This window comes from Acanthopagrus latus, chromosome 13, assembly GCF_904848185.1.
Source record: "Acanthopagrus latus isolate v.2019 chromosome 13, fAcaLat1.1, whole genome shotgun sequence".
NCBI lineage: Eukaryota > Metazoa > Chordata > Actinopteri > Spariformes > Sparidae > Acanthopagrus > Acanthopagrus latus.
Genome location: NC_051051.1, coordinates 15785321 through 15802251, shown reverse-complemented (window position 1 = coordinate 15802251; position 16931 = coordinate 15785321). Strand labels below are relative to the sequence as shown.

Genomic DNA, 16931 nt, shown 5'->3' with positions numbered 1-16931 from the left:
ACTGTCGATGGAGTTTGTCCTTGTGCCTACCAAAGAGGGCATTTATTAAAAATACGTTTCACTGATGATCAGAAGACAGATGCTCCCAAACTTTAATTATTCTGGAAAAAAAACAACAACACAAAATTGCATTTGTTATTAAAAGTCACTGGTTTTATCAAAATTGAATTTGTCTCTTTGAAGGATGCAATTTGAAAAAACAATTATTCAAAGGTTGCAGGCTTGGAAAACGATAGAAACACAGACATTTGATGAAAATGAAAATGACAAAGTCTGTTAACTCATGAAGTAAAACTGCAAGGCTGATATAGTTATATATACTTTTCAACTTAGAAAAAACAGGATTTCCTATGTTTTTTTTAAGCTAGTCATACACAATCATCCACTTCTAATTCTCTCAAACAGCTTTTACAAAGGAAATGAGAAACTCTAGCCGGCTGTTGTTGATTAGAAAACATCTTTTCAGTTCCTTCTCTTGTCATGGTAGAGGGTGTTCAATGCAGCTGGTTTAATTTGGAATTATTCTTTTAACATTCAGATAGGAACATGAGATTTTACCTGGCAATTTATTCAAACAAAAGAGTGTCCTATTCAGTGGGAAAACTCAAGTTGTTGTGGTTAAATTGACAGGTATGCTTTGCTGAGAAAGCCCCTCTCACAGTCCTGTTTTTTAAGGACATCTCATGCCCCACTTGTTCCAAACAATAGCTTTTCAATATCTCACAGCTGTCACACACAATCAACACATTCAGTGTTTGTTATATTCACAAGACATAGAAGAGAACAAACTTGAGAAAATACTCCCCTCTTAACATGGTAGCAAGAGGCTGACCGTCTTTCTTGTACTTCGAGCTGAAGTGTCATGAAAAATGATATGGCTTGAAAAGAAATGTATGCCTACAAAACAGGTGTGATGCAAAAATAAAAGCTCTGGCCAAACATGGGACAGTCTCTGTTCTCCAGCTCCTTGAATTAGGATGTAGCATTAGTGGGCTTTCACAAGAAGGTATTATGTAAAGGAAGGCTTTGTTTTCACTGTAGAAAACTACACTCCCCTTAACAGCTGTGAAACTGAAAGCAGCACACACCACCTGCCAGGTTTCATAGCCACAAGTCAACTTTGACCTCATAGATGGCTGACCTCTGTGGAGCTTTTTAGTGGCATTCTGGCACATAGGACGTGGGCCTGTGGGTGCCAAATTATACTACACAGGAGAAGAGTTTTAAATCTGTATACTGAGATACTGTCTGCACAAGACTGACATGACACCATCATAACCTGCCATGAACACGAAGGAGTCTTTGTGAATGTTTATGACTGTGTAAGTGTCATTTTTGGGGTTTGGGTCAGTTGACACTGAATGACAACAAAACTATTCATGAAAACTCTATGTTCATGACTAGGGTTGCAGCGGTCTTACATTGTCATTGACTCAACAGAATGAAAGCAGCTGACTGAATAAACAAAATATCATATCCAGACATGAAGCTTGAAATAAACTTGAATCATTATTTTCATAGTAACACTAATACAATGATGACCCAGTGAGAATGATTAAATGGTAATGCAAATACAAGACAAAATAAAAGGAGGATCAGACTAATCAATCAAGTACATTGCCTGTATAGCTGTGTTGATCAAAATGTAAGCACATCATGGCTATCAGATACGCGTGACAAAGATGGCTGAAATATGTGGACATGCCTGTTGGCGTTCTAAATGACCACTTACCGGATCTGTCCCTGTGGCTTGTGATAAATGATAACCGATTATTTTGTGGGTGAGAGAGCAAGCTTTAATTTGTGTGAATGAGGAAGCGGGGTGTGTGAGAGCCTGCGACGATATGTTTGATTTGCTTGTAGTTCATCCATGCAGGTTTTCGATGTGTTTGTGTCAGTTTATGGATAGATGGCAGCTAGCGAAACTGCAGTTGTTGTGAATAAACTGTCAGGGTGCATTTGTTCTTCTTTTCCTTGTTTTGTCTTGGCTACGGAACAGCCTCAGATGCATCGGCACCACCCCCTGGACAGGAGTGGCAGTAACCATGATTAACAAGTAGCTGGAGAAAAAAACAATTGATGTAATCAGATTTGTGTTCTTGCAAACACTCACATTTACAGCATGTGGCTAATGAGTCGATAGCATCCGGGTTTTTTTCTGGGTATGAGTCATTTGAAACGTGTAAAGACGGCCTTAGATGCCAGCCTGTAGCTGACTGATTAAGTTACTTTGTAGCGTGCTCTTCATGCCATTAATAAACCTATACAAATGAACTGTCTTGAGATTAATGGACTAAAGCATGCACCTGGCACAAACTATGGGTTTTATCATTTCTGGTGTGAAAGCCTGGTCAGTGATGCACTTCTGCTGACAGTGAGGAGCACTGGCAAGCCATCCATGCCTCATTAATCAGACCAGGAGGGAACGTAATGAAGACAAGACATGCAGGGAAGCATCCAATCAGTAAGCCATGGGTTTGTGCTAGCATGTCTTTTGTGTTGTTGCAAACCCTGTCAGAGATAATTGACAGGGGAGATGCCACATTCGGACAGAGGATTAGTTTCAGCCGAACCCACCGGCATTTTCAGCACAGCTTTCTAGGAGATTTATGTCGAAGGATCCCTGATAAATCACTTATTTATTAGTGTTTGTCACAATGAGTCAGCATGCCGCGGCAGGGGCAGGGTGACTCGTCCCTGCTCTCTCTACACAGTGGTGGTGACACGCCTCAGCAAAACACTTCTCACTCAGGCACAATTATTTCAAGGCAGGCCTTTGTATAGATGCACTGCAGAGGCCATAAAGAGAGCAAATATGAAGCCCCTGCCTCAACTTGGTTTCTCTCGCTATCTTATCTTGCTTCTGGAGTGCCAAATGATTAGAATGCACAGCTGCTGCCAAGTCAACATTGCAATTAAAATAATAGTTTCCAGTAAAGACGTCAAGTGGATGGAGTCTGTCTGAATAATTAAAACTGCAGACACAGAAGCAGCTCTGGTATTTTTGCTTTTCCACTTGATGAGGCTTGCATTTACTTGGATTCTTAAGAAATGAATGATTTGTTAACATGGAGTAACCATTTGTAGACTTCTCTGAAGCCGTCCTGCTCCTCCTCCAGTTATTTGATGGTTTGTCATGTAGGATTCATAGAGCTTCTTATGATACAACATTCTTACGTTTTTTGCAGTTTAATAAATATTTAAATTTGACACAACTCTGAATTATGCAATTTGAAATGAGCATGAAATTTCATAGTCCGTAAAACTTCCGGACAAAACAGTGTTGCAGCTGAGGTGGATGGGGACTTGTTTTAAGACTTACTTTTAAAGCTCCACGCATCTTATCGGGTGTAATCCAAGTCTTCAGACACCGTGATATCCTAAATTGATTTTAAAAGATGTTACTTACACCAATAATTTGTGTCCAATTCCTCACTGTAACTGCTAAACTGAATGTGTTAAAGCCTACCCCATCTGTAGTGGGTGCATAAGCGCTACCATCTTTCAAATCAACTTGGGATCTCAGGGCTTCTCGCAGCTTGGATTCCATTGAACGTTTTATGAAGCAATTTTTATGTTTTTTGTTTGTTTTTTACATTTTTAAAACAATTCCCCATCCACTTCGGCTGTTTAGGAGGCTCCATAAAAGTTTTGTGGGCTACAAAACGTCGCCTGACGTTTCATTGGCACAGCATGAATAGGTGATGACCACATTTCCATTATTGGGTATACTTTTTCCTGTAACGAGTGATTTAATGTTCCTGTGCTTCAGGAAGATGTGTTTTCTTCTGTTAGATGACACTTCACTGCAGTTTACAGTAAACACAGTTTATAGTCAACACAGTCCCCGACTGGTTATTTCATTTGTGTCAGCTGATAAACACAGGCTGTCATCTTATTTTGCAGTGTTGCTGTTTGGTTTGTCACACCCAAGAGAGCCAGATCATTTTCATATGAAAGAGGCTGTGTGACACAAATGTTTTTTCATGGTCACTGTCTGTCTTAGTAAGGTCACCATCCTCTTGTGCACATATAGAAACTTGACTGCTGTGAATCATCAGTTGATGGTAATCAGCGTTCCATAGTCTGCACTAGTATTACATCCCTAGTGACTTTATTTTACATGGCTAAGTTGTTTAATAGATGCTGAAGTTAAGGTGTTGAATATGTGACAGGTATGGTGTATGTCAAAAAAAAGGGGGGGACTGGTTCTTGTGGAGCTGTATTTTTTGTGCCGATGGATTCCCAGAATGCAGTTCATGCCCTGTTACTTGTGTTTTTGTTTTAATATGAGGGCGGTTTTGCTGTTGCCTCAAACGCATAACAAGTTGTTGTTTTTTTTTCACTGCCTCTTGCCAAGCAGCTCCTTTTTTCTCAGAAACACAGTTTCATATATTCACTTCATTGTGTGACTTTGTGTGAGTGAAGAATTGAAACGGTGGAAGCAGCCAGACTAAGGAGTGGACGTGGTAAGACTAATTAAAGCTCTGTCAGCTGAGTTTTTCTGATTAGATGAAGATGTTTACAATTGAAATAACCACTCTTACCTTACTCTCATCGTTGCTTCAGAAGAGTGCATATGAATGCTCCTGCTGTCATTTTTGCTTCTCTAGTCAGCTATTTTTTACAGTGCGGTAATTTAGATTCACATCTCACCTTCTATTGCATTATCTTCTCCGGTAATTCACTAAGCGTGCTCGCCCCATAGTGAGCTGTTATCAGATTTTAGCCTGCTAATTATCAAGACAAGTTTTATTACCCAGCTCTACTCATGAGCTTCCAAATCAACTTCAAGGTCGTTCATCTCTTTACTTGGATACATTTTGTAAAAGGCCAAGTGACTCATATTCTGATTTCCTTTAGATTGCCAGTTTTGTATTTACTGGGGCCAGAAAAATCAATTAAAACTTGAAACAGGGATATTGTCTGTTTTCAGGCTCCCACTGTGTACTTTAGTGGGTGGGTTGAAGGATAAATGATTTCTACTGCACACAAAATTATGTTTTAATGAACTCATCCCTGGCAATAATTCCCACTTATGTGTAAGTGGATGTCTCACAGTAATGTTAGCTATCACTCAGATGAGGTCAGCCTCGTTGGGGACAAAACCTAGCCTCATGATGTCATGTGACATCACTTAAGGTCTCCAGTCAGGTAGTACTTTTCGTCTTGGTTGATTGAGTACTTCTCTTTCTAAGCCTTTTTCTGCACGACTGCATCTTTTCTCTATTCTCTTATTATGTAAAATGTATCAATTGTCAAAGCCAGATGAATTCATGCTTGATCCTATGCATCCGTGCTGGCATGTTCATGGTAGAGAGGGTTTTGCTCCGTCTTTCGCTGGCAGCCTCGCATATTCTTCTGCCTATGAGATTAGCTGTCCTGATGCTAACCCGAATCTAGTCTAGTTAGTCAAATCCGCTGCTTCATCTCTTGAGACCCAACCACATGCCAGTGTATTAAACAGGCTTCTATGACTAACACGGCTTTCAAACCAAACACACAAGCATGGCACTGCACAGAGCAAGGCCATTGTTTTCAAAGCAACTTCAAACGTGGTGTTTGCTGAACATCTGCACAGCCGTGATTGTTCACTTGGTTTGTGTGCTAAATTCAACTCTACCTCGTGCAAACTGTCCCCTTTATTGTTCCTGGAGTGGAAGTCTGGTAAGAACACAACAACGACTGGTGGTAGGCCATGTGTGAAATATTAACTTTCAGCAAAAGGTTGGATCTTGGTTTTAAATTTAAGGGCCCAGACACTGACAGAAGGTCATCTGTGGTTAAACGTCTGTGGCCACAGTTTTTTGCAGCCCTTCTTGTCATCTTTTTGGCAGACTGAGCAAGCAGAATTGGAGGTGAAGCATGTCAATGAGAGAAATCACTCTGTGTGTCAGTCGAGCTGTGCAAATCAGTGTAATGAAGGGAAACTGAAAAAGAAAGGGAAAAACCCTTTAACCCCTCACTGTAGTATCCATGATTTCACCTATTTAGCGCGGTTCTCCTTATTTTTCTCCTCTGCCCATTTGCAGCCTTATATCAGACATACTTGATGTGAAGTCGATATATTTAGTGAGTATGGTGTTATAAAATGTTGCTTGTCATTACAACAGTTTGTATACCTGCAGCCTTGAGTCCTCTGGTTTCCTTTTTTGAATGATGAATACAGACTACCGTCACCTGATGGTGTTGAGGGTTACTTCCTCTCATCCAGTTGGCGATTTGAATTTTTTACGCTGTGTCGACGTGCAGGTTTTTGGCAGAGACATGGGTGACGTGAGGGGAAGATACAGTAGGTCATCGTCACCTTTGGTGTGTCTGGGTCCAAAAGTTAAAATTACCTGGAATCTTTCTTTGGATCGATCAGTAAAGCTGTTGATGTTGATTGGTCAGGAGTTCTTGATCTCAGAGGTGATCCGTTAGGATGCCACATAAATGTTGATGATTGAAATCATCAATTTAGAAGCCCCAAGTAGAATCTCATTGTTGAGAAAGTCACAGCTTAACTGTTTATACAAAAGGAAACATCTTGAACCATTTGGACCTGCCTTTACTTGGAGTTGCAATGTAGTCAACACTTGAAGATTGGATTCTGTATCAAGGCAATTCAATTCTTTATTTTCATTTGTCTGATTGTACTTGAATGTTGTTTTAGGGCCTTCATAATTTTTTACCTCCCAAATCCAAATATTTCCAAGCCAGCATAAAACTCATCAGTTTTTTCCACAATGACACTTTGACAGAACAGATGATTTTCTGCTCAGAGGCCTAACCTGTAACCTTTGACAATTGTTGAACAGTTTCTTTCTAATCAGCAGGAAGCCCTGCTACTTGCTATACTGCTGCACATCAAACTGCTTGAATGGAGAATAAGGACCGCATGTAGCAAAGATAAAAGTACAATCATAAGCAGTTTACAAAATGTAGGCTGCGAAACACCAACATGATTGCTGTCAGTCGCATTTAACCTTTTATATGTTTATGCGAGGACCCTACAGACTGTAGCAGACAAAGAAATGTCTCAACTGTAGCCATATTGTTGCTGACCATAGAAAGGTCTACTCATGATGTAGTTGTTGAAGAGGCTTCAAAGAATGGGTAGAGACAACTAGAGGAATGTTGAGTGTATCTCAGCCTCAATCAACAAAAAACACATGGTGTGAGTGTAAAGATCGTAGTCTGAGGGAACCATTTGGAGTACAGGGGGATCCCAGAATAGACTCCAAGGGTGATTTCATGCTGCGAAGATAGATGATTCAATTCAAACTGTGTTTCTCAAAATGTGTTTCTCAAAATGATTTCAGGGAAAGCGCTTGACATGACTGATACAATGTGTACCTAACAGGAGGCATTGTTTCCAGTCTATTATACTTCAGTGGGCTGCACACTGAAACAAGAGAACAAAACGTGTAAATATCTTAAGCTTGTGGTAACCGCAGACCTTATTTCAGGCATTTAATGAAAAAACAATCACTCTAACCAGGCTTTTGCCTCCACTCAGAGTTAGCAGCATGTGTAACAGAAATTGAAGCTGTACGTGTAATCGCAACGACTGAATCAGTGGGCCCAGACATATGAAGTGCAATATGTAAGATGATTGTTGAGTCTCATTCCTTGGTCATCAAATACTGATGCTTTGGGTTGGTGGCCAGCCCGGCTTACCAACCCAAGGCATCGGTATATGATGACCTGGTAATGAGACTCAACTATCGATCTCCTGAATCACTTTTCGCATCTTAAAACTTAATTTAGTTGCCAGCTTCTCAGTTCAAAGTCTGCCTCTGACAAGGACAATCTCCTGCTCTGTCCTACATGGGTTGAAAGGGAAACTCCAGACAATGTCTGGAGTTCATGCAAAGGGCTTCAGTCTGCTTTTTAGAATAATTTTCATCCTTTACTAACCACTGAGTCTTTCTTCACTGTCAAGTTCAGGTTGCTTTCAGCACAATAACTCTCACTCTATTTCTTATCTGCTTTAAACTTGAATATGTAATACAGTGATATGTTACTTTAGGTAGCATTAGCTAGACTGCTGTAGTACCTTGACTAATGCAAAGCTATATCAGGTGTTCAAAGTCAGTAAGAGAAAAAATCATATTGGTTTACTGGCAGAATACAGTGGTCCAGTGGGGAATATTATAAATAACTCGGCTAAGTCTGCACTCCACATATGGTTGAAGATATGCTCTTGCATCGTGTGATTGTGTTGAAAAAGATGAGCTGTAATTACCGTTGACACTGTAAATGTAATGGAGGGAGAAGGACACCATGAAAAAGAAACCCTTATTTTTGTTATTACAGAAGGAGTCTGCATGCTGCACAGCTCTTCATGCCGCCAGGTGTTAAATTAAGTTTGTAGTGGAGAAGCTCTGTGGTGATTTAATGCCCTCTTGATATTTCAGCAGAACGAGTTTTACACGTTGCTACCCCTCTGTCCATATAAGAAACAATGAAATGGCTCCATCAAGCTCAGCAGTTGGACACACTGCAGAGCAGTGTTACAAACTTCATGAAAAGTTGAATACTGTTGCTAGGTGCTTCAAGAAGTGGAACTGAAGTGCTCAGGAGACGTCATTACCTAATTTACATATCAATATATTTGAATAGTATAGTGTACAACAGAGTGTGGAGGGAGGCGTTATACTGGATCCCAATGTGGTTTCACAAGACAAGCCCTACTATGCCTGTAAATCTGTTAATTCACATGAAATGAGTCAAATTAGAAAGCGAAAGCAGTCCAGCGGCAACATGTAACATCTGCAGTATGACCATTTCGTAAAGGGGGTAACAAAAGAGCTGCATTTAATACTACACATTTAGTACGATAAAATATTACAGAGAAGCTGATTAAATTAATCGCTCTGGATAACCAGCTCATCTCTGTGGTAGAGGATCAGGGTTTTCTTGTCATCCGGAGTTTTTGAATCCCCGGTGTGCCCTACCATCTCGTCATTACATTACATTGATTCCACTTTCGAGTCACAACATGCTGGTATGCGCACTAGTTTTGTGGGTCTCATACTGCAAAGCATGTAAATCAGGCAATCGAAGAGATGCTGAACACATGTGAAATAGACAAGCAACGCGTCCACGTCATTTTGCATGACAACGTAAGGAATATGAAAAAAGCAATGGATGATATGAGGTGCCAAGCCTCGGCTGTGTCTCACGCACACTTCAGCTGGCTGTACTCGAGGGTGTGCCGTCACAGTGCAGCGCCATGGACTCACCTGCTAATGCAAGGAAGGTGGCAGGCCAATGTTGCGATAGCATTTGCAGAATAAGAAATAGCCATATGAAAGTATATACTTTGTTTCAACAAAATAAAAAAAAAACTATTAAGGAACAGCTTGGATGCAGGTACTTTTTTTTCTTAATGCAGCTGTATTATCCAGGGAAATATTAGTTAAGGCTGAGTATCGGATCAGGATTCGGTATCGGCAGATACTAAATATTAAATGACTTGGATCGGGATTGGGGTAAAAAAAAAAAAAAAAACAGCTGATCGGGACATCCCTAAGAAAAACACAAGCACCAGAGGGAAAAAATAGCGCTGATAAGAAATGGTGAATTAAAAAAGGCATGTTAGCTTGCCGGTATGGCAGTATTTTTATGTGTTTTTCATTGCTGTGCTAACATAAAAATTATTAAATGTGTGCCTTTTGATAAAGTGGTCGAATTACAAAAACAAAGCGGTTTTTCGCCTGGTCTTTAAAACTACTAAAAATAGAACAGGCCATTTAAAATGATTAGTGATTATCAATATGGACCAATATGAAACTTCACTATTGTCACTTTTCAGCCATATCGCCCATGGCCTATTCTGAATTGATTCACAAATGCTCAAAATCTATTTTTGTAACATAGTTAGTTTATGATTTTATGTTGATGGAACATAAATGGAAGAAAGCTGTGAGGGCATAATGCAGCACACAGACAATGTACAACAGACACATAGTGGAGTGATCTTGTGGTGTATTTTTATAAAAAGGCAGCCGACTGGGTGCTTTTAGGATTGAAGTACTTATGTTTTAAAGTTTTGAATACAAAGGTGAAGGTTTTTTTTTCAATATAACGCTGTACCTGATGAACTGCTGGCCGACAGCAGAGCACCAAACTCCAGCACCAACTAGTGCAGCTGCAGCCGACCAAGACTCTCTTCAGCACTTCAACAAAGTGTGGTGGTATGAAGAAAATGACTCAGTCCATTGTCCATTTCATTTCCAAAGCCCTGCGACCATACAGCTTTTTGTGTAATGATGGCTTTACCTACCTCAGTATTAACACTGCAGCAAAGAGGCTGTTCCCTACTGCTGGAGCCAGAACATAAACAACACAGTGGAGCTCACCAAAAGACAGATCCAAACTTTTGCTTCTACAAAAACATTTAAACATTGATTAAACAGTTAGTTGATTACACTCACTTGAAGTGGCAGCAGACAACTTTCCTCCTCTAGGGTTTCCGAGTGGTATGATAGTTGGCGCCGCTAATGCCAAGACACTTGGATCATTTTTGTTATCTTAAAAGTCACAGATAAAACCAACACAGGACAAAACACGAGTTTAGTCTATAATAGAACTGGATTGCCAGTTAACCTTCCTTTGCCTGGATTTCCGCATGTTGGTGGAGAATTGTATTTGTTTCGCAGGAGTCAGAGTAAGTGAGCAGGCGTGCAGAAGAGTTCCGGATGTATTGGAGTTTGTTTAGGACTTTGGACGATGTGCCAAATGGAATACTGTTGCAGTAATCAATTCTGGATGAAATGGAGGCATGGACCAGTTTCCTCGGCAGAGAAGGAGAGTGATGGGCTGAGACGAGTTATCTTTTTCAGGTGGAAGAAGGCTGCTCTGACCTGACTGACGTGTTGTTGGAAGGAGAGATTGCTGTCAAAATTGACTGAATGTTGCCAGTATGTGGAGGTGGAGACCACAAGGAGTTGTTGATGGTGAGGCAGATGATGTGATTGGTTTTGGTGAGGGATTTAGGTTCGATGATGATCGTGTCTTTCTTTCACAGTTTAGTTGGAGACAGTTGGCTTTCATCCATTTGATTTCAGTGAGGTAGTTTGTCACAGTAGAGTGAGTTGCAAAGGTGATGGAATTGTTTATTTATATTTTATGGGTTTGATTTATTATGTCTGTAAGATGCTTTTGAGTCATTGCAGTTAACTTTTTAACTAATTTGATTTAAAAAGTTGCATAGTCACCTCACACACTTCCATTGTTTTAATTAGCCAGACGGTGACAGTTAAAGAACAGTTAGGTTGGTTGTCAGTTATGTTTCATTTGCAGCTATAATTTAAAATGAATAATCCATAAATCAAAATATCACGTCCTTCTGTGTTTTGATTTAATTAATGACCATTTAATTCAACCAATACACAGCGTGTTTGAGTTGGAGGGGTGCCAAAAGTGTTACACCATGAGACTGTTTTCCTTTGCTTTTTACATTTTTTTGTAAAGGTAAAAGGTAAAATAACATCTGAAACCACACCCATCCTGTGTATTGTTTTGAGCCAAGCTAAACACATGGATCTCAACAATTATGTGATGGATAGGAAGTCTTGTACGGGCATTCATGGTCAGTGATGGTTGGCTAGGTCCATTCAGAGAATGAAGTCCATTTGCTTTGGTAATGCCCTCATATTTCCTCCAGTGACATTTTGAGTCAAATATCTCAACAAGTATCGAAGGGATTTGAATGTGGTAATCTCTTAACTTTTTATGTAGCACAATCATAATTTAATTTAATTTAATTTAATTTAATTTAATTTAATTTAATTTAATTTAATTTAATTTAATTATTTCCGTCCTTTAGTTTATGACCAAATACATAAAACCGATTACTTTTTTCACAAGCCTCTCTGTGTTTAGTGCTGTTGTCTAATGTAAGCAAACTATCACACTAAACTAAGATCAGGCTCAACTCAACAAAGCCTCTTGCCTCCAGTATTGTAAGCGCAACTGAAACAAAAATTCTGAAAAAGTCAATCTTTGCTTTGGGTCTTAAACCAACTTTTATTTGTCTCCTGGTAATGTCAGGCTACAACGCTGCCATTATCAGCAGTACAGATTTATTGTGAAGCACATGCTGGACAACATTAGCTTATGTTAGTATTAAGCACAGATGATGGCTGGTGCTCTGTAAATTCAGGCCTGGCAGACTGCCACGACTGGCTGAATATAGTGGACAAACTGCTTTCTATTTGATAAGCAAGTAGTACAAATTACTAATAGCTGTGCAGTTTAGACAAAGCATGAACTGTGGCTGTGGCTGGTTGATTTTTTTGCTCATCACTGGCAACAGTTGCAATAAAGTGTAAACACCGCACATTGCATGTGTTCAGTGGACTCCTGTGTTATTGTACAGAATTTGATGAGTAAATGAATAATTGATTAATGTGAATTACAACGTAGATTGTTTTCATTCCAGTGGCTGATTATCTATACTGATCATTTGTCTTGTACAGATTGTCACACAGTCATTGTATGCCTTCATTCAGACTGATGGTTACGATAGCAAGAATTAAGAAAGGTCAGTGACCCTTGTCACACACCATCTGTTGTTTGGGTCTGGTGAAATCTCAAATCTCTCAATCTCAAGTCTCAATCTCAAACTGCTTTTGCTTCATCCAGAATATACTAGAAGTAACTATCCAACTCAGACTGAACAACATTCATAAAAAAAAAAAAAAAAAAATCCATTGCATACATTAGGTCTTGCTGTCACCATCTTTGTTGTACTGTTACCATGGTTACTGGTGTTAGACTCATCTATTGTGAAGTACATGGAAAAGGATCTGTTTGCTTATTTATAGCAGAGTGTAAGTTCATACACACGCTGTCCACGTGTCTCTGCTGTAACACAACAGACTGACTGTCCCTTAGTAGATCTAGTTGTCATTCCCAGACTCTGCTGTGTGAACAGAGCACCTCCCTCACTGTCTATATTGCTCATTTGGCATCTGTAACTGTCAAGCTACACCCACATGCATTATGGTGCTTGATAAAGATGCTTTAACATTGGTGTACATTTTTATAGCAGCTGGCATGTTTTCTTCTGTTACCCTTGCTGTTTTGTTCCTGCCTTTGAATAATTCTCGGTGCCACTGACATGTAGTCGATACATTTGTAATTAATCAGTTATTTTTGACACCATATTGTTGATGAAATGATAATTAATTTAGTCATACTTTTCATTTTCAAGAGCCTTCTTTATTTACTTTTTGTCATGGTAATGGTAATATTTTTTATTATTTATTATTTAGTTGTCACTAAATAATAAAAAAAAATTATAAAAACAACTAACTGTTCATTTTGTGTTTACAATTTTGTTTGCTAATTGGACTTGCTTGTTTCTTCAGGCGGACTATCTGTTGGGGATAATAAATACTTTGGTCTCATATCTGATGAGATACACCAACACAGATATTACAGATCAGAGTTGGATCAGCTAACAGATAAGGCACTGAAAAACAATCCAACTTCCTTTTTTCTATTCCCTTGACTTGACTTCAACTGCAGCGTGAGCCACAGTGTAAAGTGTGAAGTGTAAAGTAATTTGCACGTGTGCATGTTGCAAGTGTATAGTAATTGGCAGTTTGGCTTTGTGCACCATCTGTGGATGCAGGCGATAACTTTTAACTGGCATTTTAACCTACTGTGGCAGAGACATGACTGGACATCATAAACAATTGACTGGTGAGCAAGTTATTGTTACATTTATATTATTAATAGATTACAATTTGACATTAAGGCCTCATTATGATGCAATGTAAATGAAGAAGGGAGATTGTGACACCATTGACACTCATGACACCATGCACACCATCTTTTTGAACTCAATTAAATGAGTTATTATTGCATTAGTCCAGTGATCCTAGATTGGTCTAAAGTTGGCATAGCCATCTGTGCTGAAAGAAAAAAACAAAAAAAGATTTAGGATAGTATCGAATCGTGACCTTTAAATTGAAAATCAAATGGAATCAAGGATTTGGAGAATCATGACACCTTAATATTATAGTGTAGCAGGTGGTGACGTTGTGACCTCCATGTAGTTTGTTTATAGCATTACTTTTTTACTTCTGGCTATTTAATATACCTTACCTTGCCTTTATTCATTTTCTGCGATAATCTAAATCCAGTAGAGAAATAAAAAAGGCTTTTTCACAAGGGACCCAGGGCAGTGCTAACCTCCAGGTTAGTCTACAAAAATATGTCATGTCATTCCTGCAGAACTTTGTGGGAACAACTTTGTCATCATTTATCTTGCCACGCTGATGAGAATAAAGGGTGTTTACTGTGTAGGGACTATTCAGTCTTGATTTTTAATGTCCTCAGAGCCAGGGCTCTGTCCTCTCCCAAGGTCGGCCATTTTATGGGTTTTCTGCTGCATCAGGTATTTGTGGGAAGCTCAGCCTGCTTTGCCCTGCCTGCCTGCCTGGCATACACAAACTTAGTCCCTCTGTTACTAATGCACACACCCGAGTCCTTCTGCACACAATAAAAACAGAGATGTGTATTGTCATGCCCACAGCATATGCATGCAGGTGCTGCCACGCAAAAACACTTTTAATGTCAGATGGGTTGAGCTCACGTCCTTCCTGTGTGACAGCTGTGTGTGTGTGTGATATAAGAGCAGGAGTTTACTGTAGCCCAGGACATGAGATGAATTTCAACAACTCACCCTGCCTGCATGCTCATGCCACACGACTGTCTTGTTCATTGCAGGTGATATTACAGTTTATACTTTGTTGGATTAAATAGATGGACTTTTGTATGGAGCAACTGAAAAACGAATAGAGCCACAGACATTTGTAATCTTTCCTCTTAGACTGTCTAGATATTATGCCATGCACGATCACAGGTCAAAACAAGGTGATGCATTAGTTTTTGATTGGTCCAGAGGGAGGCTTAATCACCCATGATTCATGCAGTTGCCTTGTTATTTTTAGAACAAAGTTCTCTTTCTCTGAATCACTTTCTGTGGAAAAACTCTATTAAAGATATTAAATTAACTTCTTCTTAATACTTAAGTATTTTCCAGGAATTCCTGCTACAGTTAAAGAATAAGAATCTTTTAAGAATATATACATCCTATTTACTGTATCTGCTTTCTGCTTATGTCCATGTCTCCTATTAAAGTTAGTATTGTATATTATGATCCTTTTCTGACTTAATTGCACACCACAGGGAGCCCCAGGGATTATGTATGCCCAGCGAGTCTACCTCACATGTTGAACCAGCTGCTTTAGTGTGGCCTGTGAGGATCCTCTCCACCCACGCTTTCTCCTCCTGCGCCCCCTCCCACCTCCCCTCCATCTTCCTCCTCTTGGCGTCATCCTCCTGGGATTAAAGCACATAGCCATTGATTGCCGTAGAAAAACAGGCTGTATGGACTTCTCTCTCTTCCCCTGTTTTATTGGGTCATTCCTGCTGTGTTCCTGTGGTCTATTTTCGTCTGCTGACAACGTCACATTTGGATTTCATTCGGAGGTTGTCATGTGGTGGGTCGTATTATAGCAATAATACCCAAGAGGGCGTTCTCTGCTGTGATTATGGGTACACTGATGATTCAGTGGATAAGAGATGAGCACTGTTGATAGTCCCAAAGTAACCTTAATCACAGTCAATGGGCATTTTAGACAGACAGCAACACGTATTCTGCGTGAACTGTGCATAAGAACCACGATAAATGAGAACACAAGAAGACATGCTAACTGGTTGTCTAGCTGCTATAAACGTCTTGTATTAACTGATTATGACAGAGTTAAGGAGAAAAGCACTCTCAAACTGCCCTTTTAATGTAGCTAAACATGCACTTGAAAGCTGAAACCATTAGTTGATTAAAGATAAATTTACCCTAATTTGAAAATTCGGTCATCATCCACTCACCCCTAAGCTGAAGGGGGACATTTAGTAATCCACAAAACATTTCAGCAAAACAGCATTACAGCATTCTCCTAAACAACTGAGTTAGCTGGGCAAAAATATGACCCATAAAATGGGACTCAATTTAGCTCGTTGGTGTAATCAACCTCTCTTGAAGCCCCAATTTTCTAAAGTGATTGATCGCTAACTTTTCTTTCTTAGCGGCTACAGTGAAGATTTTTACTTAAAAAGGGAGTAAATAACAACTATTTAAATCAATGTGGGACATTGAGGCTTCTAGAAACTGACTAAGCCGAAAAAGCTGTGCCATTTTATATATATTCTTTCAGTTTTTCATTACATTTTTTTTTAAAAAGTCCCCAGTTACTTCAGTTATTTAGGCGAACACTGCAACACTGTTTTGCTCTGAGGCTTCAGAAATGTTTTATAGACCACGGAACTTCACCTGACTTTTCATCGGCATCGGAGTAGATATTGATTTGAACTTTGCTTTTTTCTGAGAACTGTACATTTAGCTGATTGAAAACCAAGTTTGGGAGGAAAATCTCCTAAATGGCTGGAAAATGTTTATTTTTCTGTAGATAAATGTGAACTTTAGAGCTGAAACCATTAGTCGATGTATCATTTCTGAAACTTGGTGCAGATTTAGTTTTTTCTGATTAATTTTTCAAGCATCAATGCCACAAATACCATTGTTTTGGCTTCTTAGGTTGTCATAAGTATTGTATGAGATTATCACTCTGGGCTTCAGTAAAATTGTTATTAGGGAGTCTCCATGATTTTCTGACATATGTGAAATACTGGGTTACAGTACATGCTGATGCAATCACTCTTCAAATCTTTTCCTTCTCATCATCTTGTCTGCGATAGATATCACTGCATTTGCCTGCCATGTTGTTTTTTTTCCTGTATCAAAGGATACAGTTAAAAAGCACTGTGATAAAATGAATACAGTGTTCTCAATACTTGCGTCATATCTCACCATACTGTATAAGTTTTGTTGACAAAAAAAATGAACTTGCTTTTAGAGACATAGTAAT

The 16931-nt window shown here is 39.3% G+C and overlaps 1 protein-coding gene across 3 annotated transcripts in view; it reads left to right on the top strand.

Annotated features, from left to right (window-relative positions):
* arhgap32b (Rho GTPase activating protein 32b) overlaps positions 1-16931 on the top strand; it is a 115417-nt gene that overhangs the window by 17082 nt on the left and 81404 nt on the right. The gene's annotated exons all lie outside the window — the stretch shown is intronic.